Below are 13338 nucleotides of genomic sequence, written 5' to 3' on the forward strand. Positions count from 1 at the left end.
GCTGAGACAGAAAACAATCAGTGAATTAACAATGGAGAGCTACATCAAAGCAAAAATGAACAATGCATCCCAAAAAAGACAAAAATATGATATTTTCACTGCAGCAGTATTTCAGCAAACATAGAGCATAAAGTGTGAAAACTGTGTCGGGTTACATCTGTATACACTCATGGTGCTGAAGATAAAAGTATCTACCAATCGGCGAGGGTTGGAGGCTTTTTACGGCTCATGAATGACGAATTCTGGTTAGCAAGTCACCCAGATAATGGTGCGGAACCTGTCCGTTCAGCGGGAGGTGATATTGGTGTTGTTCGCACTGCTGACAGTAGTTCCACGACCAATCTTAGCGGGGGTCTGGCCCACACACAGCTTTAGTATAGTCCAAGCATGGAGAAGATAAACAGTGATGAAGCTCTTGCCTCCCCCACGCAGCGTGTCGTCTCACCACAGACAGAAAGAAAAACAATGAAGCCGAAGTGATGATCCATGTGAAGGTTTGGACCAGACAACTGTTGCTGTAGGTCATGACAGGTAGCCAGTACAATGCTGTACAAGTCCCCATTTACTAGGCATTTGTTCTTGTCTCAAGAACATGCAATTTCTCTCATGACCTTTTAGGTACTATTTATTTTTGTCCAGCTTCCAGTAGAGCACTGAAACTCACTACTATTTGATGATGACTGAAATGTGTCCATAGCACAACATTTGTTTAGCTTCTTTTGTAAGTTGGGGGTATTTTGTGGCTTTTCATTGACAGTAGCCATGTGATGACAGGAAATGAGTGGGAAGGGATGTTGGGAACAACATACAACAAAGATCCCCAGTTGGACTTGGACCAAGTATGTTGTGGTTCAAATTCTTTGTTTTGTAGAAAATGTGTTGATTCCTCAAAGAAAAGGTATCAGAAGAATGTGTACTTGTAACAGTATCAACCATTTTCCAACCCTCTTCCAACAGATGAAGAAAAACACTTTTTTTTTTATTGATATAGTTTGGAGGAGTAGATTATAGAATAAAACAAACTAAATGTGTGTCATTTATTTTAAGAGCAGTTCAGAGAATCAGCAATTTGGGGGTATTTCCAAGTTTCACAAAGTCAAAAATGAATGAATGCTTTCAGACCTGTTTTGTGTCAAACAACAATAATAGGTGATCTTAGCTCATTTGTTGAGTAGAGCCTTTGTCTGTTTTTATGACCGGCAGTTTGCAAGGGATATTTTATTTTGAAAATCCACCAGATTCTCTTTGCTTTTTCTGTGCCTAGCTTCCGCCCGCTCATGGTGATCTGTGTAAATTGACGCGTGAGACAGAAGCTACATGCAAAGCTAGCTCGTTGCAACATGGCAATGCCTTATTTACAAGGTATTATAGTATTCACAGCAGAAAATTAGGCAGGTAGAGCTGCACCAGATTCATTAAATTTAATTTAGAAACTGTACTTTTGAGTTGAAACAAATGTTGGTCGTTTCAATAAACTACAAGTTAAAGAGGCATGGAAATTTCTCTTTTTTGTATTGAAAAATATCAAACCGTGACACTAAAGTATCGAACTGAACCGAACCGTGTATCGTTGCACCCCTAGTAGCTAGTTCTCCGATGGGAGACCTCCGGTCTGTGATATTGATCTCCATAACAGCAGTGACCCCTGGGAGGATTCTGTGCTCTGGCTCATTCGGCTGTGGTCTCTGAGGGACTGAGAAAGCAAGTTCAGAGATAGAAGAAAAGAGGGGGAAAAAGGGATTGCATTGTCAGCATCAGAGATACAAACATCACATTTGTAATGGTTTGATACTTTTATCCAAAGTGTGCATGTTTGGCACACATGTTCCCAGTGGAGACTGAACATCCCAATGAGTCTGGCAACACTACCTAAAAGATTCTCTACAGAAGAAGACTCTAGATCCAGATCAATGATTTTAAAATACTTGTTTCACGCCTCGCAAATATAGACAAAGTTTTATTTATTGTTTAATATGTACAGAATTTGTTGGTAATCTATAAAACATTTGTACAGTTTCCAATGATTTGTGCAGAAAGAAAACAAACAAAAAGATATTCTGATTTAACAGACATTTCAAAACAAAGCATTTTATTTTGAAACACAGAATTAGCCACTGATACAGCCAATTACAACGTCCAGTCGGTGGACCTTATTTCTATGTTCGTTGCTGTGCTGTCACACTGTTACCTTTAATTAAGTGAAATAGGTCAACCAACAAGGTCAAGAGGGCAAAAAACAGGAAGTCACTTGACGCAACACGTCACTCATTTATGCAGCAGGACTGTTTCTGTTTCTTTGACACCTCCATAATTACAGCTCATAAATTACACTGCCGTGCCTGGCAGCCAAGAGTTAACCTGGACAGAGAGTCCAAGGGGTCTGTAGTACGTAGATGTGTGTGCACAGTATCTAGGAGGACACCATCAGATTAATGCTAGTCAAGTAGACGCATTTGCAATGATCTCTACACCAAGATAAAAGCATGGAGAGGTGAAGAGAAAGAATGAGTGACAGCACTGATGGTGTTATCTGATGGAGATAGAGAGATATCGTAGATAAGGATAGAGGCAGCAGAGGGGGGAGTTGGCTTCGGATGGCAGGATGATTGAACATACAGCTTTTCAAACATGTCTGAGTAGTTCTCATCCTCTAAAAACAAACACTGATAGAGATGGAGCTCTGGGCTTTATTTTATATGTTTACATATGTCAGCTTTGTCCTAATGGTGTGTGTGGGAGCTTGTGGCTGTGTAGGATTGAAGAGAAAAGTGTACGTGTGTGTGCTTTACATGAGCTCATATGCATCTCTGCATGTCTGTTTGTGCATGTGTGTGTCGGGGGTTTTGGTTCAAATGAGAGGCAATCAAGCAGAGTTTGTGTACCTAGGCAAGGCATGAAAAATCCGGGTAGGGTTCGACTCTGTTTCCCACAATACTTCCATATCTGCGCCTCTCCCTTTCTCTCTGTGACGTGCACACAAACACAGAGCGAGCTCCCACAGACTAAGAGCCATTCCTATGATCTATGTTCAAGAGTAAAGACCTTAAATCTCAGCCTTGACCCCAGATTCCACACTTGTCCTTTTAATCCCGTCCCATCCCACCGACAACCCTGTTTCCTCCCTTCTCGCTGTCCCGGCATTCATCCACGGATCAGACAGAAAAACATACATTACGTCCACAAGCTGAACACACACATATCCCATTTTCTTACAACCCCGAACCCTTGCTTTGGATCCTCTTTTGCCTTTCTCACTCTCCCTCGGCCTGACCTCTCTCACCTTTTGTTCCTTGTTTGCTTGCGCAATCCCCTGACGTCTCACTCCTCCCTGCTATTAACCCACTCCTCAACCTGTTATTTGACCACTGACCCTTTGTGTCATGTTTCAATTATTTTGTTTGAATTAAGTAAGAATAATGCACAATTATTCTGATAAGGTGCTGGCTCACAGATAGACGTCAAGATGGAAACTACATTAGTCATAATTCATGCAATTTCAAATTGTAGGGATCAACATTTCGCGCTTTCTTCTACTTATAAGTGCAGAATCTATATCTATACTCAATGACTTCCTTATAAACTCAGTAATTGAAAACTAGGACACTATATATGTAAGTCAGATTATTGTTGGCTTTTAGCCAAAAGAATGCAAGAGGAGCTAAATCTTCATAATCTATAGAATATAAAGTCCATATAAAGTAAGAATAAATATGTGCTCTGAGTTTGTCAGACCAAAGAATAAAGTGTCATTAACCACCCAGCCCAGAGGTTTGACCAATCTGAGTGTCTGCTAAGTCAGAAGCAGGGATGACAATACTTTGCTGCGCCGGCGCAATCTTTGGTATGTTTCAATGGATGACAAAAACATCCACTCCTCATTTTCTCGACTCTAATTTCACCAGCACAGTTTTTAATCTACCAAACCTACACTTAACACGCACACTCTAGTGCTACCACTGCCACTCATCTGTTTTAGATGGGTTTGTTTGAGAAAGACCAGCTGACCCCCTTTGAGAAATCGAGTGGTCTGTAAACACTTAGGATGGATTAGGTCAGGGAATGTAAGAACTGAAGGCGGGGAAGGGAGGGAGAAGACGGGAGGAGAAGAAGGGGGAGATGGTAGTGATAGTGAAGGATAGAGAGGTTAAGGAGAATGATAGTCGAGACAGGAAGCTGAAGGTGTTAGATGAGGATCGTTGTTAAAGATCTGCTTCGACAAAGAGAAGACCTGACTTTGACCTTTCCAGGATCTTTTTAATGGACCAAGTAAAGGAGGAGCACAGCAGAAAGAGCATCTTTGAATTACATCCACATTTTTTCTTGAGTTAAAGGATTTCACAATTACAGTTACAATTCAGGAGAGAAGAACCAGAGTCACAATCCCATGAAAGAAGGATCAAATCTGTGCTCCAGACCAAAGATATCAAGAAAAGTATTATGGATGTGGCAGCACAGTCCAGGATACATTTACGTATTTTAGATTTCAAAAATGGCATCTACATGCCTCTATAAGCACTACAAGCACTCGTGACTGGCTTATACTGGACCCTAACAGGGACCATTTTGTCTTCTTACAGTGGTATTTGTGATCTGTGGTTTTCACGTTGTGTTCTGGCCCGTTTCAAGCATAAACCAGAGATGCAAGTTACGGCTTCGCTGGGATCAAAACAGAACAAAAAAAGTGACCGAATAAGAACAAAGACTTAACTAAACTCCCCATTTTTGATTCCCAAATCCTTTAATTGGTGTAACAAGTCACAAACGAAGGGTAATGCGCGCACTTTACAAGCCTGGTGTTCCTTTTACCAGCAGGTAGCTTTCGGCCCTCGTCCATCATCTGTTCTGTTTCCAAAAGCCGATGTTAAAGCTATGCATATAAAAGTCTTGGTTTCCAGCACGGTGCCAGAGTAAACTGGGTGGTATATGGTTAAGAAACATTTCCTTCTTCAAGAGTGAGGGTCCCAGGTCCCTGTTTGTGATGGAAAAGTGAACCGCTTGCCAAGTGCCGGCCATTTCTTAGGCCTCTTTGTGGCTCCGAGGAACACTTTGAAAACCGCAAGTTATCATTGGAGCTGTGGAGGCCCGTGGCGCTCAGGACGACCATCAGCATCAACCTACACCCCATTATACTCTCCTTTACTGACCCTACACACCTTGCACAAAACCCCACCTCGCACTTTCCGTCTCTCTGTCTGCTGCCAGTTTACACACCTTTCTCCTTCTCTTCTCCTCCACCCATCTGGCAATGCCAGCCTCCGCACCTTCCGTCTTTCTTTCCTTCCTTCCCTCCACGACCATCCATCTACACTGTCAGCACTCCATCAGTCTTGTCTGGCTGAGTTGTCAGGATGAATGGCAGCGCTGCCCGCCAGATACGTGCTGTTTTATAAACATGGTTGATAGCTTGGGTCTGCTGTGTGGCCCTTGTAACGGTTAAAATATGTAGTAATAAATATTTTAATGCTCCGTAGCACCAAATGAATGTAATAAAACTGTGCAGCGAGTCGACACCGCAGACTAACAATGATTTGATCAAGTGCTGGCATTTCCAACTCAAAGATCAATGACAACTTAAATGTGCCAATGCCGTTGCATAATATAGTACATGAAAAAAACATTTAGAGGTAAACAGTATATATGTATGTAATGATACATACTCATTAGATGTCATGTGAGCATCTGTTTGATCTATTGTGCACCACCATGTGCAGCACTTACAAGCAATATATTGTATACGCATTTAAGAAGGTTCTTATAAGACATTATTATATATATTATACTATAATATTTCATGGTGTATGAAGAATGTGTTATAACTTACTTATTAATCGATTATTTCATTTATTTTGCTGATTTTAAACCATTAAAAGGTCACAATGACATGTTGGGGAAGAGTCATTCTTGACTTTGGAAGCAAAAAAAAACATGCATGAATCAGATCATGACTGCTGGTTATTGACAGTCCACTTTTATTAAGAAAAACATGTGAATATTGTTTGTTACTTGAAGTGTTGCCGTAACTTTAAACTGCTTTACCACAGTAACAATGTGTGTCATGAGATCAACCAGGACTGATATCTTAAGGATTAGTATTCTGACATCTATTCAGCCATCCAATTTCCATAACTGCTTATCAGGGTCACGGTGGGACTGGAGTCAGTCAGTCATTCAGCGAGAGGCAAGGTACACCCTGGACAAGTTGCCTGTTCATCACAGGGCAAATAATGACAGACAACTATTAACACTCACATACACACCTACGGACAATTTAGAATCACCAATTGACCTCCATGTCTTTGGACTGCGTGAGGAAGCCGGAGTACCCAGAGAGAACCCACACAGACATGGGGAGAACATGCAAACTCCACACATAAAGGCCTCAGCCAGGGTTTGAACCTTCTTGCGTGTGAGGTGACAGTGCTTGACTTTAACATATAACATACATATATTAAACATACTAATTAAATACAACACATATATTTGAATTAACATGTCATACTTCAGATGAAAACAACAGCGTTTCCTACTTTACAACCTACAGTCTGACCTCCTGATCCTCACTCCTGCTCCATATACTCGCCTCCATGTACGCGACACAATATTTTCACGGGAAATAGAGTGAGGTCTTGAGAAAATACTTCCAAAAATCATCTTTGTCTATTTTCCTTGTGTCAGCCAGTCACACATACGTGCAAGTACAGTGCCCTGAGAAAATATTATGATTTGGTTTTGCAGTTATTTTTAGTTGCCTTTTCCTGGTTTGATTTTTTTTTTTTTTTTACATGTATGGTGCACCTTGTTCCACAGAATAACTCTGATTTCTTGTTCTGTAAATAATGAAAAAGTGACTTGAATTATATGTTATTTTCTCCTGATGAATGTGGGCCTTTTTTTATTTATTTATTTTTTACATTTTTTAATGGAACATGCAAGTTACTCAGGATAATATACATGACATGGGGAGTACGTATTCATATTTGGGGAGCATTTAAAAAGCCATAGACAGTAATACGCTGTAAAACCTGCTTAAAAAAGCATGAGAAATGCAGCCACTTAGAAACAATATACAAAGCTGACACTATATACAGTTTAGCTCAGAGGAATGAGGACTCTCTGGTGTTTTACATGCACTTACATCCCACTGTGTTTCATATGGTTATTATCAGGCTTGTGTTCAGTATTCTGTGATTATCTTTAAAAGAACATTGACATGAACTCGAGTCTGAACTTTTGTGCTTTAGTCATAAGCAAATGGCAACAATTACAGAAATTTAAATTTCCTCATTAATGAGTGGAGATGGAGGAGCATCGTGAGTCATGGTGGGATTCCTCTGTCCAAAACATCCCTTTCACTGAACTGCTGGCACATGAAATATTAAAGCTAAGTGATCCAGAATATTCTCTCCTGATTAGACAGAGGTTGCTTTCACAGCAGGTCCCATGGTGCTACTGTAGAGAGAGTAAATATAACTGAGATCTGCAGAGCCCACGGCTCGGCTCCCAGAGTTTTACTGACAACTTCGTTCCACTGGCAAGAAAAACTGGTGATTAATACCATTGCAATACTCGCTTACTAATTCAGGAACATATAAACATTCGGAAATGGTCCAAGAGTAAATAGTCCCTATTTATCTAAATAAAATGATTTAAAGTTGCAGTTAGGTTTAGAGCTAGAATTAGACACAGAGTTCTGAAGGTGTTGTTTAACGTGGTGATAATACCCAAGAGGCTGTGATTATATGAACATTTCTGATGTGGTCAAGGTCTGAAATGGTGGCACCACTGAAGAAACCATAATGATAGTAAAGCATGTCCACAAGGTCATTATGGAATTATGAAATTCTTATGAATGTATGATGCCAAGCTGAGAAAGCACTTTTTGACTTCAGTGCCTTCTGATTCCTTTAGTAATATCTAAATTTGAACCTTTATTAGCCTTTACCCATTTATTTTCTCAAATAAAGAATCAAATTCCTCAAATAAAATCAGGCCACTAATGAAATGAAACTGAAACTCTTCCACATACTTTCTACATAGTTTTAACTTCTACAAGTCTAGCATGTGTATGCGTCAGTTTCTGCAATTTTATTGACCAAAACCTGAAGTAAAAGAGACTGAAGCAGACCCATGTCAATGTATGCATGCAAGCACAACATGCTGCCTGCACCCTAATGTACGGTGGCCCTGAAGTGCAAAACACAACAGCAAATTCAAAAACACAACAGCAAATTCAAAAACACAATAGCAAATCAAATAACACAACAGCAAATCGAAAAATTGTTTTCTGACAACTCCACCTGATTCTTGTTCTACATGTTCCCAGCTACTTCTGGGGTGATTTTCAAGTTCTTTCACTGCACCTGCACCTTGTACGGTAAAGCGTCACTGTGAAGACGCTTTACCGTACAAACTGATGTAGTCGGGCACTAGAAGTAGGTAGCTGGGAACATGTAGAACAAGAATTGTCAGAAAACAATTTGATTTGTTTATTTAATGACTTTTCTAAATATGCATATCTTAGAAATGAGATTATTATTTGATTTCTGAGTTTCCGAGGTGCACTTTAAGGCATCATGAAGCACTCACACGCTTTACCGTACAAACCGATGTAGTCGGGCACTAGATTTTGAAGTGTAGATAGCGTTACTGCAGTACTGTATCATATTGAAGTTATTGATTAATATTCCTAATAAAAATTCCCAGAAATTATGAATAGTCCTAGTAAACACTAATGTTGTTGGTGTGGCTCCGAGGATGGCTTGTTGTGATGAACGTTAGGTTGTAGCTCGTTGTCTGTCTTACTACAGTTGAAAATATGCGTGTTTTGTGTTTTAACAACGTTTCGCTTAAGAGTTATTGATCCCGGAAGTGCCAATATCTTTCTAACTTTACCGAAGTGCAGTGGCCAATGAGGCACCTTTCCTTATCTCGTAATTACAAGATCTTTTCTCGTAATTACGAGATAAAGTGTCAAAAACAAAAAAAATTTAATCCAGTGAATATCATGCGTTTCCGTAGTAACACGTATCCATGTCGTGCATCAAAATATTCTTTAATAGCAGCACGTACGTTGTCACTAACAGCGCTCATATTTTGAAAACATGTAAGCCATGTCTTTCCGGTTTAGGGGACCACCAGTCCAATCAGCGACGATTCATGTCGCCCGTGGGTACCTACCCTTTCCGTTTTGAATTTGCTAATGTGTTATTTGATTTGCTAATGTGTTGTTTGATTTGCTATTGTGTTTTTGAATTTGCTGCTGTGTTATTTGATTTGCTATTGTGTTATTTGATTTGCTATTGTGTTTTTGAATTTGCTGTTGTGTTATTCGATTTGCTGTTGTGTTATTTGATTTGCTATTGTGTTTTTGAATTTGCTGTTGTGTTTTGCACTTCAGGGCCACTGTACTAATGACTCAAGCCCAGCAATGCAACATGACGAAGCTGAGAAAAATTCAACACAATCATAAATGCACTTGGATGAACAGGACAGCAACCTAGAGACCTAATGGAATAGAACCACAGTTGTTCTCCCCCATATCACTTATCCAAATTGGCGGTCAGTATGTGATGATCGCTTCCAGTGGCTAATTTTCTGAAAAGGATATCTCTTTTCTTTGGTGTCGAACGCTGCCAACTCACAGCAGAGCGCACGTTGAAAGCAAAGTTGTTTTCTACTCCAACTGTTTAAAAGTACTTAGCCACTGGAAATCCAACAGCCTTCTAACTCTATGATTTAAGGTCTTATGAACATAACAATATGTAATCTAAAAAGTATTTGAAAGCCGTTTCGATCCAAATTTAAAATGTTGTCATTTGATTTTTTGTAAACTTTCCCAATATTAGGTCTGAATTGGGTGCAGCCATGCACAGACATTTATTAATATTACGCAATTATATCTATCTATGAACCAAATTATCAATCAAAGACATTGTAGTAAAATAACTGTTTTTGTCAAAGGAGTCTGGTCTCTTTGAAAATAGTGTAGATAACAGCTTCAGTTCCTCGTTGGAAAGTGCACTTTGTTGCTCCCCCTGTCCACAGCAGTACATTGATTTGCTTCACCGGTATTCCAGAGGGAGGTGTCAATCAAAATGAGAGCTACCACGCCTACACAGTGTTGAGAAATAATCTGAACAGCAGAATGAGCGGTTTTTGAACTGGATTTTCTGAAAGTTATGAACGTTTAATTTTACATATTTTTTGCTTAGTAAGATGCTCAACTTTAATATCATATATAATTTTTTACTATATCAAGCCACCTCTCCATTCGTTATAATTACTTAATTACTTGACCAAGATATCCAACTGCTGTAATTTCAAAATATTACAACACAGCATGGCAGATGATTCCTATGGCAGGATCAGACTATGATACTGTAGGTATACTGCCTTTTCTTTTCAGTTTAGAGTCAAAAAGAGTTAGAAATTCATGCTGTGACTTGGCATTGAGCAGGCTACACCTTAGACCCCCAAATGTTCATTGACAGTCATGAAGTTGAATGATAGACATAGGTGAAGAGGGTACAAGACAAGTCATGCAACTTTTCAAGAGAAGGCCTAAAAATATTCTGACATGCCTTCCTTCTTTTTGTCAGGAGAGCCAAGCGTTCATTTTTATTCCAGATCATGTCTGCTCCGGTCATTATCAAGCTGATATCATGCAGAATTAATTTATCCCCCAAAGACTGGCACTACCGTTACTCTACAGGTGGTCACCTCTTGGACCCTTTTGCATGCTCCCCTCCTGCCACAGACTTTCAACTTCTTTTGGCAGCTTGACTCCATCATCTGAGTACATGAGTGTGTTTCTCTGCTGTGTGAGCTCTTCTGGGAGCCTGGAGGGGGGAAAGCAACAGCCAGAGTGGTGGTCTGCTATATGGAGTCATTGAGCGAGCCCACAGAGGGCTCTGTACCTGTTAAAGAAAGTAGCCGAGACCATTGCGGACAAACCCCAGTCAAATATGAAACCTGAGGTGCACTGTGGATTATGCACAAGCGTGACTGCTTTTGCCATGAAAATGTAGGTTTTGGCCCGGACGTTCGAATGATCTTATTATTACTATTTTTTTAATCCCTCTGCACCCCTCCTCTGTTCAAATCCCCAACGTACACGGTGCTCGGATGCTATAAAAAGGCTTTGTGTATTCAATAATTGCTTAATAGTTATATAAAATGTCATTAACTGCTCTTGCTGGTTAGGTTACATCCACTCTAGCTACCAGAGGGACTCTCACCCTACACCCCTCACTCCTCTGCCCTCCTGCCTCTATTTCCTTTTGTCATTCCCTAGCAAGAATCTCCTCATATTTCCACCTTTTCTCCTCCTCTGTTCCTCTTCAAATCCCCTTTCCTCAACTTTTTTTTTTTTTTTTGGACTTTTCTCCCTCACAGTACCTTTCTTTCTCCCTTCCACTCATCCATCCCTTCTTCCATCTGTCACCGTCCACCGTGTTAGCGATCCGCCTCTTGACAGGTGAGACATCTGTAGCTCCCTCGCCTGTCAATCTGCGGTGCACAGGTCAGTCAAAGTGCTCACGTAGCCGCACCACATGCAGATCCAAACCCCCCCCGTCAGCCCTGCCTCGTATCACATCACCCATCACCCTCAAGACACTAAAGGGGAAGAAGAAGGCCACAGCTTCCTGTATGAGGTCATCAATGCACTGCAGGCAATTTATGCCTTCCGTTGCTTGCGAGATCCTCACGCCATTCTTATTTCAGCTCCATTAAAAATAATTGGTGTATTGCTCCAGGATAAATGTTGAGGGTGGAAACCGCGGTTGGTCATTCCGGTTTAGTTCAACATATAAAAAGGGATGGAGAGTATCGGCACATGGTGTAAAAGTTCACAATGTATTTATTTTTTCCCCCATATCACTTATCCAAATTGGCGGTCAGTATTTGCTCTGGTGATGATCGCTTCCAGTGGCTAATTTTCTGAAAAGGATATCTCTTTTCTTTGGTGTCGAATGCTGCCAACTCACAGCAGAGCGCACGTTGAAAGCATTATTCTCACCACTGTATAGTTTCCCCCTCTTAATCCACCGCACAAATGACCTTAATGAAAAATAATTCTAATCTAATTAGCTCTTCTCTCCAATCAGTCTCATTTCCCTCTTAGCTTTGACTAATCTGTGGCATTGGAGTAAGTGGTATTTGGTTCGCTCGAAAAACACTGCTGCTCATTTTGCAGGAGCATAGTCAGGGAGTTGTAGAGTTTGTCAACTGTCTGTATTTTGTATTTTACACCGAGATACACTAATTTGTCAAGTTTATCCCTTTTGCTACAAAGTTCAGTGAACAGCACTCCATGTTTAGCCAAAAATGCCCTGTTGGTCATTGTGTTAAAGCTTCGGGAACAACATTTAGATCATCGTGGACACCATGAAAACCATGAAATTGTTTTAGTGATGGTATTTCTCTAAGGGCTGCGTGACCGACCACACCTATTAAATGCTCGAGAAACCCTGGGATCCAATACTGCCTTCTAATGGAGAATGAATCAACAGGGGATGATGTAACTGGCTGATATGAGTTTTTATTTACTTTAAAGAAGGCCAACACTGACCTCATGTTTAGTTAGAAACTTCAAATAATGTGTCATTTAGCTAAATTCATAGACTGCATGGTGCTTTATTGTTATGTATCCATACCATGGGCATCACTCCTGATAACCATATTTATACGCCTTATATTGGAATATGCTGTGCTTACATCAGTGTACTTTTTCACTGTGGTGGGTGGGTAAAGATAAATATGCTAATCATCTTTGCTCCATTTGCGGATTCCAGTATAAATCCAACTGTTGCACAATTAGCAATCATGAAACATTATTTGGTCTTGTCCAAAAGCTAGCCTTTATCAAAGAATGTGATGTGTTGCCATAGTTACAAAAGAAACATGACTGTGTGGGAGTTAGCACACAGTTGAAAACAGGGTGTAGGACCAATCGTCAGATGATCAGCACTGGAGAATTTATGTATTTTGGTAATGTACTGTGCTGTAAAGACTAACCACGATTAGTTTTATGTTTTAACTTATGCGCTCCAACTCCCCTTGGCAATCATACATCTTGCTATCATAAGGTTATTATCTTTAAAACTCCTATTATGAGAAGTGTAATTACCGTCTCTTGTTTCATCCTATTCGTCACTCTAGAGTTTTGGTCCTTTGCACTTGCCATAAGCACAACATTTTAAATTGGGAAGAGGGAGCTGAGCTGGAAGGTAAAGCTCTCAGTTTTTCGGTTCATCTACTGTACGTTTCAACCATCACCCATGGTCATGAGCTTTGCATAATGACCAAAAGAGCAAAATTGCAGATAGAAGAGGCCTA

General features: G+C 40.2%; 1 long non-coding RNA gene across 1 annotated transcript in view; it reads right to left on the bottom strand.

Moving 5' to 3' along the window:
* Nucleotides 1-1597: 1597 nt before the first annotated feature.
* The window catches only part of LOC113747896 (uncharacterized), a 224686-nt gene continuing 212945 nt past the window's right edge, over nt 1598-13338 (bottom strand). Inside the window, exon 4 of the long non-coding RNA XR_003463971.1 lies at nt 1598-1693. This is a non-coding gene — a long non-coding RNA (uncharacterized LOC113747896). The remainder of the gene's footprint in view (nt 1694-13338) is intronic.

Source organism: Larimichthys crocea, chromosome XVI (genome assembly GCF_000972845.2).
Source record: "Larimichthys crocea isolate SSNF chromosome XVI, L_crocea_2.0, whole genome shotgun sequence".
Taxonomy (NCBI): Eukaryota; Metazoa; Chordata; class Actinopteri; family Sciaenidae; genus Larimichthys; species Larimichthys crocea.